The 25,837-nt window shown below is 32.0% G+C and overlaps 1 protein-coding gene across 1 annotated transcript in view; it reads right to left on the bottom strand.

Annotated features, from left to right (window-relative positions):
- Window positions 1-24,733, bottom strand: part of LOC107951719 (50S ribosomal protein L20) — a 41,199-nt gene extending 16,466 nt beyond the window's left edge. The window contains exon 1 of the mRNA XM_016886857.2: window positions 24,592-24,733. The gene's annotated coding sequence lies outside the window, so the exon portion shown is untranslated. The remainder of the gene's footprint in view (window positions 1-24,591) is intronic.
- Between the last annotated feature and the right edge of the window lie 1,104 nt (window positions 24,734-25,837).

Genomic DNA, 25,837 nt, shown 5'->3' with positions numbered 1-25,837 from the left:
TCCAACAATTCAATTTTGTCTTTTTGGTCACTAGTTGGTAGGGGTGTAAACGAGAAACTGGTATTACCAAGCTACTTGAGTTCGACTCAAAAAAAATTCAAACTCGATTTGGTAATTTTCGAATAGCTCAAGCTATTGATCAAACAAAATTTCAGCTTAAATACTTGACTAAAATGACTCGTGAGCCTTATTGAACTTTTTATTTTTTTATATTATTAAATTATGTATATATTATTTCCCTTAATATATATTATTAACCTTAAGCTTAATTATTGAACCGAGCTCAAGTTCTAGCTCAAGCATGAGTGCAAAAATTGGTAACCAAGCTCGAGCTCAAGAAGCTCGATTATATCTTAAGCTGAGCTTAAGCTTAAAAATAGATGTTCAATCAAGCTTGAGCCGAGTATCGAGCTCCGAATTTCAAGTTGAGCTTGAGCTTGACAGTATTTGGACTCAACTCAATTACATCGTTACCAGTTAGCTAACGTAAAAATAGAAACACCCAAAAATACAATATGGCTGGGTGACAAAAAAGATAAAATTTAATAATTGAGTAATCATTTTGTAACTTTTTATAGTTGGGTGACAAAAGGGGAAAAAACCGTAGTTGGGTGATTACTAAAGTAGCTTACCCAAATTTCAAAATTCAAAAAGTACCGAAATTAAAATTGACCAATTGGAAAATTTAGGGAGTAACCTGATCAAATCAAAGTAGAGTAAATTACAATCATAGTTATCCAATTATTAGTAAATTTCTTTTTTAGTCACCCAATTATGAAAAGTTGCACAATAATTACCCAAGTATTAGTTATTTTTTTTAATCACTAGCGAGCTAACAGTGACATCTTTTAAAATTAACATGACAATTTTAGCTCTCAACATTTATAAATTAAGTCAATTTAGTCTTGCTTTTAAAAAAATTTAACGCTCAACATTTACTCATTGTGCAATTTTATCCTTTTATAATAGTTATTTTTCTTTGTGATATTGAAGGTTAATTTTAAAAGTACGAGAAAAGATGAAAATTATTGTCTTAGAATTTTGGGTGTTTCTATTTTTGTATATTTTCAAACATATTTAGTTAATAAATTTGTTTTTTTTAACTTTTTAGGTGAAAGGGTTACAAAGAACAACAAAACTACATTAAAAAAAACCTAAATTGCACAATGAGTAAATGTTGAATGTGAGATTTTTCAAAATCAAGACTAAATTGACACAATATATAAATATTGAGAGTTAAAATTGCTATTATGTCAATTTTAGATGTTGTCACCAAAAAAGATAAAATTGAATAAGTGAATGACTATTTTGTAAATTTTCATAATTAGGTGATAAAAAAAGAAATTTACTAATAGTCAGATAACAATATTGTAACTTTTTATAGTTTTCCGACAAAAAAAAAACTACTAATAGTTGGATAACTATTAGTGTAGTTTACTTAATTTCAAAATTCAAAAAGCACGGGGCTAACCCATTTGAAAAGTCAAGAATTAAAATTGATGAAATTAAAGCATAGAGACTAAAGTCATAATTTTTACAAAGTACAAGGACTAATAACAGAAATTTTACAATGTTATAGTTGGATAACTACTAGTTTAGTCCAAATGTACATACGATATGGAAAAAAAAGAATGATGTGTCCTCTTTTAATTGGATGGGACCATGAATAATGTGATGAAAAAAGTTCATAAAATAATTTCTCGAATAGAAAAAATAATGTTTAGTTCAAATCTAACATAGCTTTGATTTTAAAAAATGTTAACCATTTAAAAAAATTCGATTAAACTTCCAAATTTAAAAAATTAAAACCAATTTTGATAAAAACATTTATGTTAGAAAAAAATCTAAAAAAAATTTAAAAATTTTATTTAAGCACTGAAAAAATAAATACATTTTCACATTCACGATGTATTTTTAATATATTTATATTATGGTAAGTCAAGTTGATTAACCGACTGAACTGATCGATTTAAATTTGATTCGGTTATATCGATTCTTTAACTCTAATTCAGTTGAGTTGAAATTTGTATATTATGATGGGTTAAGTTGGCTTAATAAAAAAATTAATCGAATATTTCGGTTTCAATTTAGTGGGGAGGAGCAGGTTGATTGGTTTCAATCTTGATTTAATTGGTTTATCGATCGATTCTCATTTTTTGAATCTTAAAACTAAACCGATAAAAAAACATTGTTATTTTATATCAATTTTCAATTATTTAAAATATATTTAGTTTTTAGATATATTTAAAATATATTTAGTTTTTAGATATATTATCGTATAAACACTAAACTCAACTCAGAAAAATTGGATCGATTAGCTGAAAAAACGACCAATTCAATATCGGTTCAGTTTGGTCGATTTTTTAAATCGTCAATTCAAACAAAAATTTTAAATTAATTTATACAATTGATCCTCATATTTTTTAGTTTTGAGCAATTTAATTTTTTTAAATGTTTTTTTAACTTGAGTTTCAAATTTGAGTCGAGTTGAATTTTATAATTCGAATCATTCAAATAATAGATTGGTATAATTCCCTTTGGTTCCTGACAACTTTGAAAGTAAGCAAATTAGCCTCTCTCAACACAAATTACAAAATAATCAAAATAATTTTCTTTTTGAGCAATTTATATTTTTTATGTTCTTTTAACTTTTTTATTATTTATTCTCCATTCTATTATACTTCTCCCTTTATTTTCCTCCATTCTTCATCTCTTTTAACGTAAAAGAAAAAAAAAATTGCTCAAAACAAAAAAAGTATAAGGTCCAATTGATAATTTAACCTAAAATTTTAGCTTGAAATGATGATTTAACGTGCCACGTCAACTTACGTTACACCGTTAACGACAATTAACGCTCAGTGACTAAAATGTTATAACACTATAACGTGATAGAGTAGTTAATAAAGTTGTTAGCAGTTAGTAAAACGGTTATTATTCTGTTAGTCAGTAGTTAGTAGTTAGTTCACATGCATTGCTGTATAAATATGTGAAAAGTCAGTGTGCAGAAGATCAAAATTTTATGAAATGAATTACAGTTTATTCATTCATCTCTTATATTGTTCTTTTAGTAATTAGTTTTACATGGTATCAGAGGTTACGTTCTTTCCTGGAGTTTTTTGTTTTTCCTGTTCATGGATGTTCAGTCTAGCCCGTCTGCGGTGCCATCTCCTTCACCAGTAGTCACCTCCACTGCTACTGATGGAGTCATTGATAGTCGTTTTTTCTCTACAAAGAAGTTGAGTGTTCTTCTTGATGATAGTAATTTTCTGCTATGGCGTCAACAGGTTTTGTTAGCAGTAAAGACATACAAGCTTCAACGGTTCTTGGATCTTCAAAAGGCTCCTCCTCCTCAGTATATTTCTGATGATAATGGAGTGTTACATGAGAATCCAGAGTTTGAACGTTTTGAGCAGCAAGATAGTGCTCTCGCATCCTGGTTGCTATCATCTGTTAGCCAAACGGTTCTTCCTCATCTCATTGGTATGGATACCAGTGCCAAGATTTGGAATACGATTGTGAATCTGTACAGCAGTAAAACCACGTCAAGACTGATGTTCTACAGGCGAGCCTTGCATTCTCAACGCAAAGGTGATCTTAGCATGAAAGATTTCTTGATCAAGGTCAAAAGCTGTTGTGATAACCTAGCTAGCTGTGGTGAGGTTATCAGTGAACACGAGCATATAATTGCCATTCTCAATGGACTCTCGCCTGAATACGAGTCGGTGATCACCGTCATTACAGCAAGTCAGATTCCATATACAGTACAAGGTGTTACAACTATGCTTGTTGACGCTGAAGCCAGGCAGCAGGTTGTTTTGTGTGAATCTTCTAGTTCTGCCAATGTGGTGTCTCATCAACCGTCTGATCAAGCTCACAATGATGCTATGCCATCTTATCGGCCAAACACAGCAGTACGAGGTCGTGGGCGCGGGCGCTCTTCCTCATGTCTACAGTGTCAGTTGTGTGGACGAAATGGTCATCTTGTTGATCGCTGCTACTATAGGTTTGATTCTTCTTATAAAAGCACAAACTATCGGCCTCCTCCTCAAGCAAATGTTTGCATGGCTGGCTTGGGACCTTCTGTTGTTCCTTGGAGCGCACCTTGGAGTCCCCCAGGTTGGTTTCCCTCTCCTCATTTCTCGTCTAATTGGCCTAATCAATTTGCTGGTAGTACTTCACAGCAGGTCTGTACGCCTGCATCTGGTGCTCCTCAACCTCAGGCATATATTGCAACGCCTGAAACAGTTGGTGACAACTCATGGTACCCAGATTCAGGTGCCACGCATCACCTCACACATACTGCTGCTTCTCTTGGTGACAGTACCTCTTCAAACGGACCAGGTAAGGTATATGTAGGGGATGGTTCAAGTCTTCCTGTTCTGTCTACTGGACAGTCCTCTCTGCTCACTCGACCTCGACCTTTATACATGCGGTCTTTGTTGTTTGTGCCCGGTATCACTAAAAATTTGTTATCCGTGTCCAAGTTCACAAAAGATAACAAAGTGATGTTTGAATTTCATCCTACACAATGCCAGGTTCGTGACTTAAAAACCAGGGAGGTTCTTCTTCGAGGATCAGTGCACAATGGCCTATATAAGTTGCACCTCAACAAGTCTGTCAAAGATGATTTGTGTTCTTCACAGGCTCAGTGTTTCACGGCTAGTTCGGTGCTTCCCCTCAGTGTCTGGCACTCTAGACTAAGGCACCCATGTCGAGCCACACTTATAAAGGCTCTTACTCATTGTAATGTCCAGTTTGATAATAATAATAAAGCTGTTGAATGCGTTGCTTGTCATCTGGGAAAAGAACACAAGCTGCCTTTTTCAAAATCAGTTACTGAGTACACTACTCCTCTTCAATTGGTTGTTGCAGATGTTTGGGGGCCAGCCCCAATTGTGTCCAATGGTTTTCTATACTATGTTGCATTCACGGATGCATTTACACGTTACACCTGGCTGTATTTTCTAAAGAAGACATCTGATGTTTTCAGTGTTTTTCCACTGTTTCACAGACAAGCTGAAAGAGTTCTAGGTTTTAAACTGAAAGTCCTGCAAACAGATGGGGGAGGGGAATTTCAGCTGCTGAAAACCTATCTAGCTGAGCAAGGGATTATGCAGCGTTTTTCATGTCCCTATACTTCTGCACAAAATGGCCTGGTCGGCGAAAACACAGGCAGATTGTAGAAACTGGCTTATCCATGCTTGCTCATGCTTCCATGCCATTAGTCTTCTGGAATGAAGCTTTTTGCAGTGCGGTATACCTGATCAATCGTTTGCCTACCTCTCCCTTAGGTAATTTTTCTCCATATGAAAAGTTGTTTCACACACAACCCAGCAATAATTTTCTTCGAACATTTGGCTGTCTCTGTTTTCCTAACCTGAGACCATTCAACAAAGTAAAACTACAATTTCGCTCAACTCCGTGTGTATTTTTAGGTTACTCACCTGCCTATAAAGGTTACAAGTGTCGAGACTCTACTGGTCGAGTCTATATTTCACGTAGCGTCACTTTTCATGAGTCTGTCTTTCCATACAAAACAGAAACACCTGCAGCAGTCTCATCTAACTCTATACCCGTGTCGAGTTCAAAACTTCTTGTCTTAGCACCAACTTTAAGCTCCTGTGGTACCTCACCTGTTGTTAATCTACCTACTTCCTGTTCTACAAGGGTTCATTCACCTATGGCAACTAATCCTGAACTAAATATATCTAGAGTAGCACAAACTACGCCACTGTCACATAGGTCTCCGTCACCGCCTGTATCACATAGGTCTACTACTCCTGAACAGTCCCAGTCCTTCACACCTGCTCCATCCATCCCCTCTGCTCCAGTCAATACCCATGCCATGATTACCGGGAGTAAAGCTGGAATTTTTCGGCCAAAGGCGTACCTCAGCATCTCCTCTCCTGGGTCTAGCACTGTACCCAGTAATATTCATGATGCCATGAAGTCTGAATGTTGGCAGGCAGCAGTTCATACTGAGTTACAGGCCTTGATTCGCAACAACACCTGGGTTGTTTGCCCTCTGCCAGAGAATCGCCAAGCAGTTGGATGCAAGTGGTTGTTTAAGGTAAAAACAAAGGCCGACGGTTCTATTGACAGGTATAAAGCTCGGCTGGTAGCAAAAGGATTTTCACAGCATGCAGGTTTTGATTTCCATGACACATTTAGTCCAGTGGTCCGGGCTTCTACCATTCGAACTGTTATCGCTATTGCTGTTATGCAGGTGTGGTTTTTGAGGCAGGTTGACATTAATAATGCCTTTCTTAATGGTGAGTTATCTGAAGAAATTTACATGGAGCAACCTCCAGGGTTTGAGGCTTCTAGTAACACTGGACAGAAACTTGTTTGCAAGCTGAACAAAGCTATCTATGGTCTTCGCCAGGCTCCTCGCGCATGGTTTCAGACTCTCAAGCAATTCCTTGTTGATCAGCTCGGTTTTCGAGTGTCCAAAGCAGATTCCTCACTATTTATTCAAGTGTCAGCAGGGACTTATCTGTTACTCATGGTCTATGTTGATGATATTGTGATCACTGGCAGCTCTGAGCAACACATAAGTGAGGTAGTCAGTCAGCTTCACAATAAATTTGCCCTCAAAGATATGGGTGAACTCAGTTTCTTTTTAGGGATTGATGTGAAATGCTCAGCGCATGGAATGCTACTTAGTCAAAAAAAATATGTTACTGAGCTACTACAAAAAGCTGGTATGGTTGCAGCTGCAGATACACCTACGCCCATGGTGAGCTCTCCCAAGCTGATTGCTTCAGATGACAGTCCTCCCTTTGCTGATGTTCACTTATATCGCAGTCTGGTTGGTATGCTTCAGTATGTTTGCATCACTCGTCCGGATTTATCGTTCTGTGTTAATAAGCTGAGTCAGTTTATGAATGCTCCAACTGATTCTCATTGGCGGGCTGTCAAACGAGTGTTGAGATACTTGACTGGCACTTTGGACCATGGCCTGTTTTACTCAAAAGGACAACCAGAACTGGTGTGCTACTCTGATGCAGACTGGGCCTCGTCGGTAGATGATCGTCGTTCTACATCTGGATACGTTGTGTATATACGGACTAATCCAGTTGCGTGGTGTTCAAAGAAGCAGACAGTAGTTTCGCAATCCTCAGCTGAAGCCGAATACCGCAGTCTAGCCAACTGCGTCTCAGAGTTACTATGGATCAAGCAGCTATTGGATGAGGTGGGCATCTCAGTATCAAAAACACCAGTAGTTTGGTGTGATAATTCAGCTACAGTTTCGGTGGCTGAGAATCCCACACATCATGCTCGGATGAAACATGTCGAGATAGATCACCATTTCGTACGTGAGAAAATCCTTGCTGGATTACTGCAAGTCAACTTTGTCCCATCGGCGTAGCAGATTGCTGATGTATTGACAAAGCCCATTACACCCAAACGTTTTGGGTTCTTTAGGAGTGCTCTTCGAGTTCTGTCAGTTCATGATCCTGAGGTTCAAAAGTCAAACAAACCAGGGGAATGATAGAGTAGTTAATAAAGTTGTTAGCAGTTAGTAAAACGGTTATTATTTTGTTAGTCAGTAGTTAGTAGTTAGTTCACATGCATTGCTGTATAAATATGTGAAAAGTCAGTGTGCAGAAGATCAGAATTTTATGAAATGAATTACAGTTTATTCATTCATCTCTTATATTGTTCTTTTAGTAATCAGTTTTACATAACGTAAGTGACTAAAATGTAACATTTCAAACATAAGTGACTATTTTGATAGTTTACCCTTAAATTATTTAAATTGACTTATTAAATAAGTTATTATTAGATTCAAATTTTGTTTGATGTTCATACCTATTACGATCATAATTAAATTGTACACTAAGCTTATACATCACAAAGATAAGAAAAGTAGTATCATATATTTTTATATATACACAAATACGTACTTTTTTTTAGAGTCTCCGTACTGAATTTCTAAAATGTAAGAGAAACATGAACAAACGATCAAGATATAGGGAAAGCTTAAGAATGAGAAATGTTTTGTTGCTTAATATCAATGATCAAGATATACACCATGCCTCACATTTTTCACCTCCCATACCTTTGTATTCGGGCCTGTGATAGATATCAAGCTCGATGACGTCAGCTAGCAACCGCGGTTGGTTCGCACCTACTCTGCTTCGAATGTCAACGTAGTTCATCTTGAACGGATAAAGGGAAATGTAAAACAATCAAAAACACTAACTAACAAGCAAGTCAGCCACACCAAAATTCAAACAAGAAATAAAATTTTGCTCAAGTAATTAAAGAAACCTGCATTAAAGGGAAATTATTAATACGTAATACGTAATAAAAAGCTTTAGGGTTAAACTAGAAACTAAATTTTTTTTAAAGAATTCGAAATTAAATTGTAATTTGTACCATAGTAAAAATATAATTTTATCATAGTTTATATATTTATAATTTTTAAAAAATTAAATTAAATTTATATATTTTTAAAGGGATTAAAGTGTAATTTCACCTTTATGCTTCCAATACTTTACGCTTCACTGTTCACGTTCCTCTTTGTGGTATAAACTTACATTTTAAACCCTTCATGTATACAGAAACTTCTTTTTATATGTAAGGGTAAAAACGTAATTTTATATAGATAAGTAATCCAAATTACATCACTGAAGACTTAACAACAAGCTTAGAGACCGAAAACAGCATCATATGAGCTCAGCAGCGTTGAAGGCGCAGTAAGCTGCTATCTCAATTTACTCTTTTCATTTTCCCTCAGTTTCTGTACATTTATTTGCTTTGGTTTTTGCTGAATTTATAATTTCATATTTATTATTGTAAGTTTTGTTAGTTTATGATTTTCATTTCCTTTCTTTGAAAGAAAACTTCGATCGCCGTTCACTTGCTTGCTTGTTTCTATTTTTGTTCTGAATTAGCAAAAACTTTGATTGTTTTAGATTCAGAAATTTGATATGAGTTGAAATATTATGAACAGCAGGCATCTGAATATCGCTATGTTACCTACACCTGGAGCATCAAATAATGCATCACCAGATAATAATCAGGTAAATCCGTCAAGATCAATGTTGACTGGACGAAAGAAAAGAAATCGGGAAGCTATAGGAGAAGGCATACCGAGCCAGCTCCAGCTAACCCGTGAATCACCAAATGTAGGAGAAGAGAGTTTGGAAGTGCTTATTATGGTGAAATCTGTAGAGCAAAGTGGGAAAACCTTAAATGACCAAATCAATAGAAGGATGGCTAAGAGTAAATTCTCTTAATTCAACCTAGCCATTCATATTCAATTTACATTTTTGTTATTTATTATATATAGATAATAAATCTTACATTCTCACTGGAGCAAAATCCATATTGAGAAATATTTTTTCTATCTGTTCCTTATCACACTTGTTTTGTGTGTATTTGGTGACATGAAGGTGAAGGAAAAACATTGGAATCAGCTACGTAACTATCCAGAAGTTTCAGCAACTGTCAGGCAAATCGAAGAGAAATGGCCACTGCTACCTTATCTCCAAGAAATAAAGGAGAATATGAAGAAAATACTCGCCGAGTTCAAGGCAGGCCGTTTAAAGGAAGTTGACGCAAAGGAGAAATTGCTCGAAGTAAAAAAGGAGCTAAATCATATAGATAAACAACTACAGGTGTGCTAATGTTTACAAATCTAATTACTGAGTAAATGTCCAATTTAACTTGGTTTTTCTTGAGTTGAACAAAGCAAACAACCTGATGGGATGTTCGTTAATAATATAGTATGCACAGTAACAGCATCATTATTTCTTGGAACATTTACCATTTACAAATCATCACAACATGTCCGTACTCGTACACTAGACTTGTTTTTTGACATAAAAATGCGATAAACAATTTTATTCGGATTTGGGTTTAAGTGTTAGATACGGATTCATGTCCAATATAGGTATGTTAAACTTTTTTTAAAATTTTTTCATGTAATTAACTTTATTCAAAATTGTGTCGATACATTACTCATTTATAAATCTCATTACAATATAATGTCTTTCCTCATACATTACATTTCTTTTGTAGACCTAGTAAAAAGTCATTATTTAGGTTCGAGTGTCGCATTTGGGATCACCTCTAACTTTGATTTGTTTAATTATTTTTCTAAAATTTTCATATATTACACGAAATCTCAAAAGTCTTATTCTAAACCAATGTTCAAACATGAATCGAACACTAATCTTGGACCAGAAAATATAATGTTTTGTATTCTCTCCCATGGTCATTTGCATTAAAAACAATATGTACAGTGTTATTTTTTAAACTTTGAAGATACTATATATGGTTGAAGCTATACACTTGGTATATACTTAGAAAGAAAAAATTTCCATATCTTTCTTGATTAATTTGTTCTATATTTGTATATCTAAGGTTTTTTTTTTTTCATGAACTCTAAAAAACAAGATATGGTATATGTGCATATATGATAGGTAGTGAACAGTAACAATTCATCCAAATATCATTTGAAAACTTAAATTTCAAAAATAGTGAAAAGATAGCACTAATATTATTGTATTTCTCAAAATTTGACTTGTTTTTCATGTTTGTTGTTTTAGCTTTATTATGCGGTGCCATGTATGACAGAAATTGCTGCAACTAATGATCATGAAGTCGGAGGACAATGTACTGAAATGAATGATGTTACTATTCCTGTTGGTCAAGACCACGGAAGTTTGCTGGCTAGGGAGATGTTGAAGTGTAATTATAGTTCCTGGCAATCCGGAATTTTTAACAAAGACAACAACAGTGTGGAAGTTGCACACTTCCATGGCTTACAAGAAGCATTGGACGAAACTCGCTATGGGGAAACACCAGACTACCTCAAACGTATCGCGACCCTAATCGAAGTGGATCGTGGAAAAGCTACTAAGTTTGGCCATAAAAATATTGAAGTTCTGGTTTGTGCCGCAATCAAAGAGATGGAAGACTGGCGTACACCTAAGGATTCCGGCTGTAACCAGTTGAAAAAGTGGGCCGCGACGCTCAATATGGGCAAGGAACAAGATTTTGAAGTGAAATTTGCTGATGACATGTTGAATAATATTTGTCTTGCCTGTTTTGCTTACTCAATGATTTATGGAGAAGATGGTTCAGTTCATAAGGTTGCGAGTGGAAGGGTGTGATGCTCATATGGTATTTGGATATTTCAACTCGGTGAATTTGTATAATTATTTTTCTATATTTAGCTTTAGTCTTTGAACTCGGTAAATCGTTTTAGAATTTGGTATTTGAACTCATATGTGTTGATATTTGGTATTTTGAACTCAGTTAAAGAACTTGGGGTTTTTATGGTTATATTTCTATAATTGGTTTTATTATAAGAACTTTGTGAATGGTTTCGGTATTCGAATTCAATAAGTTTATATTGTGTTAGGAATGTTGTCTTCTATATGAATTTTAATGAATTGATATGTTTTATGTTTGTGTTATTTCTTTTATCTGGTTTAGGTTAGAAAATTTGAATGGTTAGTTATAAAATTTTTCATTTCCATTGGGCATGGATAGCATGTTTGATCTTGGATTGTAACATTTGCTTTCCTGCACAATTGGTCAATATTTTGTCATAGAATTTATGGTGTAGGTGATTTGTTCAACAAAATGACAAAATTTTAGGTATAGAGAGTGCGATTTCTAGGATTTCATTATTCATAATGCAATTCATGGTATTTGCATTACATAATATGTAGAGTACGATTTATAGTTAATTTTAAAAGTAAGAGAAAAGGTAAAAATTATTATTTTAAATTTTTGGGTGTTTCTATTTTTGTATATTTTCAAACATATTTGTATAGAAAAGTATCCAAATCACATCACTGAAAACTTAATTAACAACAAGCTTAGAGACCGAAAACAACATCATATGAGCTCAGCAGCGTCGAAGGCGCAGAAAGTCGCTATCTCAATTTATTTCATTCATTTTCCCTCAGTTTCTGTACATTTATCTGCTTTGGTTTTTATTGAATTATTATAATTTCATATTTATTATTGTAAGTTTTGTTAGTTTATGATTTTCATTTTCCTTTCTTTGAAAGAACACTTCAGTCGCCGTTCACTTGCTTGTTTGTTTCTATTTTTGTTCTGAATTTGAAAAAACTTTGATTGTTTTAGATTCAGAAATTTGATATGAGTTGAAATATTTGAATATCGCTATGTTACCTACACCTGGAGCATCAAATAATGCATCACCAGATAATAATCAGGTAAATCCGTCAAGACCAATGTTGACTGGACAAAAATTTTAAATTAATTTATACAATTAATCCTCATATTTTTTTGTTTTGAGCAATTTAATTTTTTAAAATGTTTTTCTAACTTGAGTTTCGAGTCTGAATTGAGTTGAATTTCATAATTCGAATCATTCAAATAATAGATCGGTGTAAATCCCTTTGGTCCCTGACAACTTTAAAAGTAAGCAAATTGGTCTTTCTCTGAACACTAATTACAAAATAATCAAAATAATTTTCTTTTTGAGCAATTTATTTTTTCTTTTACGTTCTTTTAATTTTTTATTATTTATTTTCCATTCTCTTCTGCTTCTCCCTTTATTTTTCTCCCTTAATCTCTTTTAACATAAAAGGAAAAAAATTGCTCAAAACAAAAAAAAAGTATAGGGACCAATTGTATAATTTAACCTAAAATTTTTGTTTGAAATGATGATTTAACGTGCCACGTCAACTCACGTTACAATTAACACTCAGTGACTAAAATGTTACAACACCATAACATAAGTAACTAAAATGTAATATTTCAAATATAAGTGACTAAAATATAACCTGAGAAAAATAAAAGTAACTATTTTGATAGTTTACTATTAAATTATTTAAATTTACTTATCAAATAAGTTATTATTATATTCAAATTTTGTCTGATTTTCATATATTTAAATATATATATATACACACATACGTACCTTTTTTTTTGTCTTCGTATTGAAACCCTAAAATGTAAGAGAAATATAAACAAATGATCAAAGATATAGGGAAAGTCAAAGAATGAGAAATGTTTCATTGCTAATTAATGATCAGCTAGCAACCCTTACATGGTTCATTTATTTATGAATATCTATCTTTTGGTTTCGTCGCTCAGATGGGGCGCTACAGGTAAATTTAAAACAATAAAAATCTAACTAATTTTGCAAAATTCATAAATATATAAGTACCAAGCAAGTCCGCAAAACCAAAAGTCTAACGAAGAAACCCGAATCAAAGGAAAGTTATTAATGTAATAAAAAAAATTTAGGGTTTAAACCGGAAACCGGATCTTTTTTTTAAGAATTCAAACTTAAGAATACAATTTTAAACCCCTCACGTATAAGCAAACTTATTGGGTAAAAATGTAATTTTATTAGCTTCACCGTTCTCGCCAAAATCACATCACTGACAAACTTAAAAACGAGCTTAAGAGAAGCAAGCAACAGCATATGAGCACAGCAGCATCGAAGGCGCAGTAAGTTGCTATACCAATTTAATTCATTCATTTTTCCTCAGTTTCCGTACATTTATTTGCTTTGGTTTTTGCTGAACCTATAATTTCATATTTATTATTGTAAGTTTTGTTAGTTTATGATTTTCATTTCCTTTCTTTGAAAGAAAACTTCGATTCACTTGCTTGCTTGTTTCTATTTTTGTTCTGAATTAGCAAAAACTTTGATTGTTTTAGATTCAGAAATTTGATATGAGTTGAAATATTATGAACAGCAGGCATCTGAATATCGCTATGTTACCTACACCTGGAGCATCAAATAATGCATCACCAGATAATAATCAGGTAAATCCATCAAGATCAATGTTGACTGGACGAAAGAAAAGAAATCGGGAAGCTATAGGAGAAGGCATACCGAGCCAGCTCCAGCTAACCTGTGAATCACCAAATGTAGGAGAAGAGAGTTTCGAAGTGCTTATTATGGTGAAATCTGTAGAGCAAAGTGGGAAAACCTTAAATGACCAAATCAATAGGAGGATGGCTAAAGTAAATTCTCTTAATTCAACCTAGCCATTCATATTCAATTTACATTTTTGTTATTTATTATACATAGATAATAAATCTTACATTCTCACTGGAGCAAAAAACCATGAGAAAGATTTTTTCTATCTGTTCCTTATCACACTTGTTTTGTGTGTATTTGGTGACATGAAGGTGAAGGAAAAACATTGGGATCAGCTACGTAACTATCCAGAAGTTTCAGCAACAACTGTCAGGCAAATCGAAGAGAAATGGCCACTGCTATCTTATCTCCAACAAATAAAGGAGAATATGAAGAAAATACTGGCCGAGTTCAAGGCTGGCCGTTTAAAGGAAGTTGACGCAAAGGCGAAATTGCTCGAAGTAAAAAAGGAGCTAAATCATATAGATAAACAACTACAGGTGTGCTAATGTTTACAAATCTAATTACTGAGTAAATGTCCAATTTAACTTGGTTTTTCTTGAGTTGAACAAAGCAAACAACCTGATGGGATGTTCGTTAATAATATAGTATGCACAGTAACAGCATCATTATTTCTTGGAACATTTACCATTTACAAATCATCACATTATTATTATGTCCGTCCTCGTGCACTAGACTTGTTTTTGGACATAAAAATGCGATAAACAATTTTATTTGGATTTGGGTTTAAGTGTTAGATACGGATTCATGTCCAATATAGGTATGTTAAACTTTTTTTAAAATTTTTTCATGTAATTAACTATATTCAAAATTGTGTCGATACATTACTCATTTATAAATCTCATTACAATATAATGTCTTTCCTCATACATTACATTTCTTTTGTAGACCTAGTAAAAAGTCATTATTTAGGTTCGAGTGTCGCATTTGGGATCACCTCTAACTTTGATTTGTTTAATTATTTTTCTAAAATTTTCATATATTACACGAAATCTCAAAAGTCTTATTCTAAACCAATGTTCAAACATGAATCGAACACTAATCTTTCAAGCAAAATGAAGAGTTTGAATAACATAAATTTCAGTATGATCGGACCAGAAAATATAATGTTTTGTATTCTCTCCCATGGTCATTTGCATTAAAAACAATATGTACAGTGTTATTTTTTAAACTTTGAAGATACTATATATGGTTGAAGCTATACACTTGGTATATACTTAGAAAGAAAAAATTTCCATATCTTTCTTGATTAATTTGTTCTATATTTGTATATCTAAGGTTTTTTTTTCATGAACTCTAAAAAACAAGATATGGTATATGTGCATATATGATAGGTAGTGAACAGTAACAATTCATCCAAATATCATTTGAAAACTTAAATTTCAAAAATAGTGAAAAGATAGCACTAATATTATTGTATTTCTCAAAATTTGACTTGTTTTTCATGTTTGTTGTTTTAGCTTTATTATGCGGTGCCATGTATGAAAGAAATTGCTGCAACTAATGATCATGAAGTCGGAGGACAATGTACTGAAATGAATGATGTTACTATTCCTGTTGGTCAAGACCACGGAAGTTTGCTGGCTAGGGAGATGTTGAAGTGTAATTATAGTTCCTGGCAATCCGGAATTTTTAACAAAGACAACAACAGTGTGGAAGTTGCACACTTCCATGGCTTACAAGAAGCATTGGACGAAACTCGCTATGGGGAAACACCAGACTACCTCAAACGTATCGCGACCCTAATCGAAGTGGATCGTGGAAAAGCTACTAAGTTTGGCCATAAAAATATTGAAGTTCTGGTTTGTGCCGCAATCAAAGAGATGGAAGACTGGCGTACACCTAAGGATTCCGGCTGTAACCAGTTGAAAATGTGGGCCGCGACGCTCAATATGGGCAAGGAACAAGATTTTGAAGTGAAATTTGCTGATGACATGTTGAATAATATTTGTCTTGCCTGTTTTGCTTACTCAATGATTTATGGAGAAGATGGTTCAGTTCATAAGGTTGCGAGTGGAAGGGTGTGATGCTCATATGGTATTTGGATATTTCAACTCGGTGAATTTGTATAATTATTTTTCTATATTTAGCTTTAGTCTTTGAACTCGGTAAATCGTTTTAGAATTTGGTATTTGAACTCATATGTGTTGATATTTGATATTTTGAACTCAGTTAAAGAACTTGGGGTTTTTATGGTTATATTTCTATAATTGGTTTTATTATAAGAACTTTGTGAATGGTTTCGGTATTCGAATTCAATGAGTTTATATTGTGTTAGGAATGTTGTCTTCTATATGAATTTTAATGAATTGATATGTTTTATGTTTGTGTTATTTCTTTTATCTGGTTTAGGTTAGAAAATTTGAATGGTTAGTTATAAAATTTTTCATTTCCATTGGGCATGGATAGCATGTTTGATCTTGGATTGTAACATTTGCTTTCCTGCACAATTGGTCAATATTTTGTCATAGAATTTATGGTGTAGGTGATTTGTTCAACAAAATGACAAAATTTTACGTATAGAGAGTACGATTTATAGTTAATTTTAAAAGTAAGAGAAAAGGTAAAAATTATTATTTTAAATTTTTGGGTGTTTCTATTTTTGTATATTTTCAAACATATTTATATAGAAAAGTATCCAAATCACATCACTGAAAACTTAATTAACAACAAGCTTAGAGACCGAAAACAACATCATATGAGCTCAGCAGCGTCGAAGGCGCAGAAAGTCGCTATCTCAATTTATTTCATTCATTTTCCCTCAGTTTCTGTACATTTATCTGCTTTGGTTTTTATTGAATTTATAATTTCATATTTATTATTGTAAGTTTTGTTAGTTTATGATTTTCATTTTCCTTTCTTTGAAAGAACACTTCAGTCGCCGTTCACTTGCTTGTTTGTTTCTATTTTTGTTCTGAATTTGAAAAAACTTTGATTGTTTTAGATTCAGAAATTTGATATGAGTTGAAATATTTGAATATCGCTATGTTACCTACACCTGGAGCATCAAATAATGCATCACCAGATAATAATCAGGTAAATCCATCAAGATCAATGTTGACTGGACGAAAGAAAAGAAATCGGGAAGCTATAGGAGAAGGCATACCGAGCCAGCTCCAGCTAACCCGTGAATCACCAAATGTAGGAGAAGAGAGTTTCGAAGTGCTTATTATGGTGAAATCTGTAGAGCAAAGTGGGAAAACCTTAAATGACCAAATCAATAGGAGGATGGCTAAAGTAAATTCTCTTAATTCAACCTAGCCATTCATATTCAATTTACATTTTGTTATTTATTATACATAGATAATAAATCTTACATTCTCACTGGAGCAAAAAAGCATGAGAAAGATTTTTTCTATCTGTTCCTTATCACACTTGTTTTGTGTGTATTTGGTGACATGAAGGTGAAGGAAAAACATTGGGATCAGCTACGTAACTATCCAGAAGGTTCAGCAATAACTGCCAAGCAAATCGAAGAGAAATGGCCACTGCTACTTCATCTCCAAAAAATAAAGGAGAATCTGAAGAAAATACTGGCCGATTTCAAGGCAGGCCGTTTAGAGAAAGTTGACGCAAAGGCGAAATTGCACAAAGTAAAAAAGGAGCTAAATCATATAGATAAACAACTACAGGTATCCTAATGTTTACAAATCTAATTACTGAGTAAAGGTCCAATTTAACTTGGTTTTTCTTGAGTTGAACAAAGCAAACAACCTGATGGGATGTTCGTTAATAATATAGTATGCACAGTAACAGCATCATTATTTCTTGGAACATTTACCATTTACAAATCATCACAATATGTCCGTACTCGTACACTAGACTTGTTTTTTGACATAAAAATGCGATAAACAATTTTATTTGGATTTGGGTTTAAGTGTTTGATACAGATTCATGTCCAATATAGGTATGTTAAACTTTTTTTAAAATTTTCTCATGTAATTAACTATATTCAAAATTGTATCGATACGTTACTCATTTATAAATCTCATCACAATATAATGCCTTTCCTCATACATTACATTTCTTTTGTAGACCTAGTAAAAAGTCATTATTTAAGTTCGAGTGTCGCATTTGGGATCACCTCTAACTTTGATTTGTTTAATTATTTTTCTAAATTTTCATATATTACAAGAAATCTCAAAAGTCTTATTCTAAACCAATGTTCAAACATGTATCGAACACTAATCTTTCAAGCAAAATGAAGAGTTTGAATAACATAAATTTCAGTATGATCGGACCAGAAAATATAATGTTTTGTATTCTCTCCCATGGTCATTTGCATTAAAAATTATATGTACAGTGTTATTTTCTAAGCTTTGAAGATACTATATATGGTTGAAGCTATACACTTGGTATATACTTAGAATGAAAAAATTTCCATATCTTTCTTGATTAATTTGTTCTATATTTGTATATCTCAGGTTTTTTTTTTTCATGAACTCTAAAAAACAAGATATGGTATATGTGTATATATATGATAGGTAATGAACAGTAACAATTCATCCAAATAGCATTTGAAAACTTAAATTTCAAAAATAGTGAAAAGATAGCACTAATATTATTGTATTTCTCAAAATTTGACTTGTTTTTCATGTTTGTTGTTTTAGCTTTATTATGCGGTGCCATGTATGAAAGAAATTGCTGCAACTAATGATCATGAAGTCCGAGGACAATGTACTGAAATGAATGATGTTACTATTCCTGTTGGTCAAGACCACAGAAGTTTGCTGGCTAGGGAGATATTGAAGTTTAATTATAGTTACTGGCAATCCGGACTTTTTAACAAAGACAACAACAGTGTGGAAGTTGCACACTTCCATGGCTTACAAGAAGCATTGGACGAAACTCGCTATGGGGAAACACCAGACTACCTCAAACGTATCGCGACCCAAATCGAAGTGGATCGTGGAAAAGCTACTAAGTTTGGCCATAAAAATATTGAAGTTCTGGTTTGTGCCGCAATCAAAGAGATGGAAGCCTGGCGTACACCTAAGGATTCCGGCTATAACCAGTTGAAAAAAAGTGGGCCGCGACGCTCAATATGGGTAAAGAACAAGATTTTGAAGTGAAATTTGCTGATAACATGTTGAAGAATATTTGTCTTGCCTGTTATGCTTACTCAATGATTTATGGAGAGGATGGTTCAGTTCATAAGGTTGCGAGTGGAAGGGTGTGATGCTTATATGGTATTTGGTATTTAAACTCAGTGAATGGTTTGGATATTTCAACTCGGTGAATTTGTATAATTATTTTTCTATATTTGGCTTTAGTCTTTGAACTCAGTAAATCGTTTTAGTATTTGGTATTTGAACTCATATGTGTTGATATTTGGTATTTTGAACTCAGTTAAAGAACTTGGGGTTTTTATGGTTATATTTTAGTATTTGGTCTTTTATATGAATTTTAATGAATTGATATGTTTTATGTTTGTGTTATTTCTTTTATCTGGTTTAGGTTAGAAATTTTGAATGGTTGGTTATAAAATTTTTCATTTCCATTGGGCATGGATAGCATGTTTGATCTTGGATTGTAACATTTGCTTTCCTGCACAATTGGTCAATATTTTGTCATAGAATTTATGGTGTAGGTGAATTGTTCAACAAAATGACAAAATTGTAGGTATAGAGAGTGCGATTTCTAGAATTTCATTATTCATAATGCAATTCATGGTATTTGCATTACATAATATGTAGAGTACGATTTATAGTTAATTTTAAAAGTACGAGAAAAGGTAAAAATTATTATCTTAAATTTTTGGGTGTTTCTATTTTTGTATATTTTTAAATATATTTAGTTGATAATTTCTTTTAAAAAAATTTTTAGGTGAAAGGTTTATAAAGAACAACAAAATTACATGAATAAAAACTAAATTACACAATGAATAAATGTTGAATGTGAGATTTTTCAAAATCAAGACTAAATTGACACAATGTATAAATATTGAGAGTTAAAATTACTATTATGTCAATTTTAAACGTTGTCACCAAAAAAGATAAAATTGAATAGGTGAATGACCATTTTGTAAATTTTTATAATTAGGTGATCAAAAAACGAAATTTACTAATAGTCGGGTGACAATGTTGCAAGTTTTTATAGTTGTCCTACAAAAAAGAACTACTAATATTTGGATAACTACTAGTGCAGTTTACCTAATTTCAAAATTCAAAAAGCACAGGACTAACCCATTTGAAAAGTCGAGAACTAAAATTGATGAAATTAAAGCATAGAAACTAAATCATAATGTTTACAAAGTACAATGACTAATAACAGAGCTTTTACAAAGTCATAATTAGATAACTACTAGTTAGTCCAGATGTACAAATGATGTGGAAAAGAAAATTATGTGTCCTTTTTTAATTGGATGGGACCATAAATGATGTGGTGCAAAAGGTTTGTAAAATAATATCTCGAAGAAAAGAATGGCCTCATTTGTTTTTAAGTTTTAGATAGGTAATATAGATAAAAAATAATGTTTAGTTCAAATTTAATATAGCTTTGATTTTGACAAATGTTGACCATTTTTAAAAAAATCGATTAAACTCCCAAATTTAAAAAATTAAAACCAATTTTTAAAAATAATAGATAAAAACATTTATGCTGAAAAAGAAATCTAAAAAAATATTTGAAATATTCAAACAACAGATTTAAAACTGACAAAAAAAAATGAAATGAAAATTTGCTCAAGTAATTTAAAAGAAACCAGAATTAAGGTAAAATCATGAACTAGTAATGCAGTAGCTAGCACTCACTATCACAGAACTCAGATCAAACTCAGATCAAAAGAAATTATTGAGCTGAAACCTATCAAGAAAACACTAAAAGAGTACTTTTCCGAACTCAGAACAAAAATAGAAAAAAAACGTACCCAGAAAGTCAACGCGTATATGGAACTTACAAAACTAGATGAAAACGAAAATTCCTCGTGTAACTAAAGAAAAAGAAACCAGCGTTATTAAAGGAAACCTGTATATATATATATATATATACATGCAAAATCAAAGTAAGATATGATCATGAACTCACAAGTAGAGAACAGAAGAGAAGCGCGGCCTGTATCGAAGCGTTAATCCGGAAGAAATGAAGGCATCATTTGTGGTGTGAGTTCATTATAAAGAAAAAAAAAACTCTAGCTAGTTTTCATCGACAAATACTCGAGCTTGCTAGAGAGAGAATGAGTGTGGCTGAACCAGTTTAAATAGCTGAAATAAATTTAACCAGACGATTTAAGCAATTAAGGTACTGTTTGGCGGTATTAAAATTTTAAGGATAAACTACGTAAAGTTGACCCAATTTTGGTTTTTTTCTTTTTTAGTTACCTCAACTATGAAAAATTATAAAATTGTCGTCTAACTATTAGTAATTTATTTTTGGTCGCTCAATTATAAAAAGTTACAAAATAGTCGTTCAACAATTAAATTTTATCTTTTTGGTCACTAGTTGGTAGGGGTGTAAACGAGAAACTGGTATTAGCAAGTTACTTGAGTTCGACTCAAAAAAATTCAAACTCGATTTGGTAATTTTCGAACAGCTCAAGCTATTGATCAAACAGAATTTCAGCTTAATAATACTTGACTCAAATGACTCGTGAGCCTTATTGAACTTTTTATTTTTTAATATTATTAAATTATGTATATATTATTTCCCTTAATATATATTATTAATCTTTAGCTTAATTATTGAACAGAGCTCAAGTTCGAGCTCAAGCATGAGTACAAAAATTGGTAATCAAGCTCGAGCTCAAGAAGCTCGATTATATCTTAAGCGGAGCTTAAGCTTAAAAATAGATGTTCAATCAAGCTTGAGCCGTGTATCGAGCTCCGAATTTCAAGTTGGGCTTGACAATATTTGGACTCAGCTCAATTACATCATTACCAGTTAGCTAACGTAAAAATAGAAACACTCAAAAATACAATATGTCTGGGTGACAAAAAAGATAATATTTAATAATTGAGTAATCATTTTGTAACTTTTCATAGTTGGGTGACAAAAAAAGGAAAAGAAAAACCATAGTTGGGTGATTACTAAAGTAGTTTACCCAAATTTCAAAATTCAAAAAGTACCGAGATTAAAATTGATCAATTGAAAATTTTAGGGACTAACCTGATCAAATTAAAGTAGAGTAAATTACACTCATAGTTATCCAATTATTACTAAATTTCTTTTTTAGTCACTTAATTATGAAAAGTTGCATAATGATTACCCAACTATTAGTAAATTTCTTTTTTAATCACTAGCGAGCTAACAGTGACATCTTTTAAAATTGACATGACAATTTTAGCTCTTAACATTTATAAATTAAGTCAATTTAGTCTTGCTTTTAAAAATTTTAACGCTCAACGTTTACTCATTGTGCAATTTTATCCTTTTATAATAGTTATTTTTCTTTGTGATATTGAAGATTAATTTTAAAAGTACGAGAAAAGATGAAAATTATTGTCTTAGACTTTTGGGTGTTTCTATTTTTGTATATTTTCAAACATATTTAGTTAATAAATTTGTTTTTTTAACTTTTTAGGTGAAAGGGTTACAAAGAACAACAAAACTACATAAAAATAAATAAATTACACAATGAGTAAATGTTGAATGTGAGATTTTTCAAAATCAAGACTAAATTGACACAATGTATAAATCTTGAGAGTTAAAATTGCTATTATGTCAATTTTAAACATTATCACCAAAAAAGATAAAATTGAATAGGTGAATGACCATTTTGTAAATTTTTATAATTAGGTGATAAAAAAAAAGAAACTTACTAATAGTCAGATAACAATATTGTAACTTTTTAGAGTTGTCTGACAAAAAAAAACTACTAATAGTTGGATAACTATTAGTGTAGCTTACTTAATTTCAAAATTCAAAAAGCACGGGGCTAACCCATTTGAAAAGTCAAGAATTAAAATTGATGAAATTAAAGCATAGAGACTAAAGTCATAATTTTTACAAAGTACAAGGACTAGTAACAGAAATTTTACAATGTTATAGTTGAATAACTACTAGTTTAGTCCAAATGTACATATGATATGGAAAAAAAGAATGATGTGTCCTCTTTTAATTGGATGGGACCATGAATAATGTGATGAAAAAAGTTCAAAAAATAATTTCTCGAAGAAAAAAAATAATATTTAGTTCAAATCTAACATAACTTTGATTTTAAAAAATGTTAACCATTTAAAAAAATTCGATTAAACTTCCTAATTTAAAAAATTAAAACCAATTTTGATAAAAACATTTATGTTAGAAAAAAAATCTAAAAAAAATTTTAAAATTTTTATTTAAGCACTGAAAAAATAAATACATTTTCACATTCACGATTTATTTTTAATATATTTATATTATGGTAAGTTAAGTTGATTAACCGACTGAACTGATCGATTTAAATTTGATTCGGTTATATCTATTCTTTAACTCTAATTCAGTTGTGTCGAAACTTATATATTATGATGGGTTAAGTTGGCTTAATAAAAAAATTTAATCGATTATTTCGGTTTTAATTTAGTGGGGTGGAGCGGGTTGATTGGTTTCAACCTCGATTTAATTGGTTTGTCGATCTATTTTCAGTTTTTGAATCCTAAAACTAAACCGATAAGAAAACTCTGTTATTTTATATCAATTTTCAATTATTTAAAATATCGGTTCAGTTTGGTCAATTTTTTTAATTAAAAACGAGGAATCGATTTTTTGTTTCATTTTAAAGTTAATTAAATCGGTTCAAGAAAAAATAACCCATTAAACCAATTGCTCTGTCCAACTTCCAGCTTTCATCCACTGTTTCATGTTGGTCTTTTGAAGGAATAAAAATGGGCACAGGGTTGAGAAATGATTGGCAACCATTTGCTTATCATTCTTACGTACAAGACAAACGAATATTAAAGAACAACAATCAGGCAGTAAACTCAACTTTTGGTAGTGTGGTTGAATACGTAATTGAAAATAGGGATCAAGTCAGAAATTCTTTTAAAGGTAGAAATTAAATATAATTTTTATGATATTTTATTTTTGGAATAATTTATATTTTTATAATTTTTTAAAAGATTAAATAAAATGTTATTATTTTTAGGGGAGACAAAGTAAAATTTCACTTATACTAATTTAAAATTTTAAAAGCTTTAAAAGACCTAAATTATATTATAAAAAATCTCAATTTTCAGACTTCAATCTTTGGAGACAAGGATATTGTCATGGATTTATGGTGAAAATGAGTTGAAGAAAAATACATCAAATAGAGTAGAAGTATTAGGGTTGAAGGCAAAAAATTTTGTTAAGGGGCTGAAATTAAAATTTAACTTTTATGATAGTAAGAAAAAAAATTACTATTTGAATAGCCTATCAAATTTTTATCATTTTTAGGAGGACTAAAGTGCATTTTTATCTTTACTAATTTAAAATTTTAAAAAATTTAAAGGATATAAATGAAAAATTTTCTATTTTAAGGGAAGCTGAGCCTGCCAGTCCCCTGGCTACGCCCCTGACGAAGGTCTTTGTATCAGGAGTTAAATTGTATTTTGTCTCATTTACTCAAAAAATGGGTAAATTAATCAATATACGTTAGATCAAAGAGTAAATTAGTCATTTTGTTAAAAAATTCATTCATTTTTTATTGTTAAAAATTAGTCATTATACGTTAGTATGAGGTACACTTGGCACGCCACGTGTAATTGTGTGATTATTCCATCTGTTATGATACGATTATTGCTAACCTTGACTTTGACTATAATTCTATGATGCTCGTACTCGCCTGAACGGCAGCCACACTAGTTTCAACATGACGCGGGTAAGGTCACTGCTATTGGCTTTTGAAGAAGAAGTGGTGGTGGCCGATCAAAAGAAAAGCACCGTAAAAGAATAAAAAATTAAGCGGTGCGGCTGCGGAAAAGAGAAGAGGAAGAAGCTAGGGTTTATGGGCACACATGGGCTGAGGGTTTATGGGCTTTGGTCTGGGCCATATTTGGATTTTAATTAGATAGTTAGACATTAGCCGAAATACATTTCAATATGTTTAATAAAAAAATAAATTATCAAAATAGTCATTATTAAAATGTTATGTTTTAGTCATTTAAATTATTACATTCTAATACGTTTTAATCACTGAGCCAATTACAAAAATGTTATGTTAATTTATATAATCATGCTCATATTTTTTTTCCTTTTAAATAAATTTTCTTTTAAATGTCCTTTTTAATTTTCTTTTTTTTTCCTTATTTTCCTCGAACTTTCATTAAATCTATTAAAAAAATAATTAAAATTATTTTAACAAAACATTAATAACTAAATTTATCATTTAACCTATAATATAAATTTCTTACTTCGTGTATTCTTTAGTAAAAAGCAAAAGAATAATTCACTCTGTGCTCATCTCACGGCTCCGTCGGTTTTGGACAATCTACAAGTTGCTTTATAAATACGAGGAGAAGCTGCTGCTTGCTTTTCCAGTGCGATGCGGGACTTGACTTTATGGTAGTTTTATCCACTGTAATGCTGATTTATAATTAACCTATCATCCCAAAGTAAAATATGAATACATTCTGCTAATGTAGTTTACCCAAATTAGTAGTTGGATCTGTGAGTGAAAATAAGCAGAAGGAAAATAGGCCAAATAGCAATACAGGCCTAGGAGAAATTAGAGCTAACCCATGAGCTAATGACAGTAGAATCTAATGAGCTGAGGGAAGAAACTGTTAGTGCATATGTGAAGAATTAGCTATATTTTACAAGCTATCAACTACCCTGAAATTCTATAAATCGTACTCTTCATAGTATGTCATGCAATCCATACCTAAATTCTTCTTTGCCTCTATATTCCTTTCTTAATTTCTTACTCTCCTTTCCTTTGTCATTTTGTCAAACACCTTGCCTGCACCATAAATTCTGTGACAAATATTGACCCATTTGTCATCAAAGCCAGAAGGCATCACTCTATTTAAAGTGAATCAAATATGAAGAAGG

The sequence above is a fragment of the Gossypium hirsutum genome, chromosome D11 (assembly GCF_007990345.1).
Source record: "Gossypium hirsutum isolate 1008001.06 chromosome D11, Gossypium_hirsutum_v2.1, whole genome shotgun sequence".
Lineage (NCBI taxonomy): Eukaryota > Viridiplantae > Streptophyta > Magnoliopsida > Malvales > Malvaceae > Gossypium > Gossypium hirsutum.
This window is presented reverse-complemented; position numbering and strand designations above follow the sequence as displayed.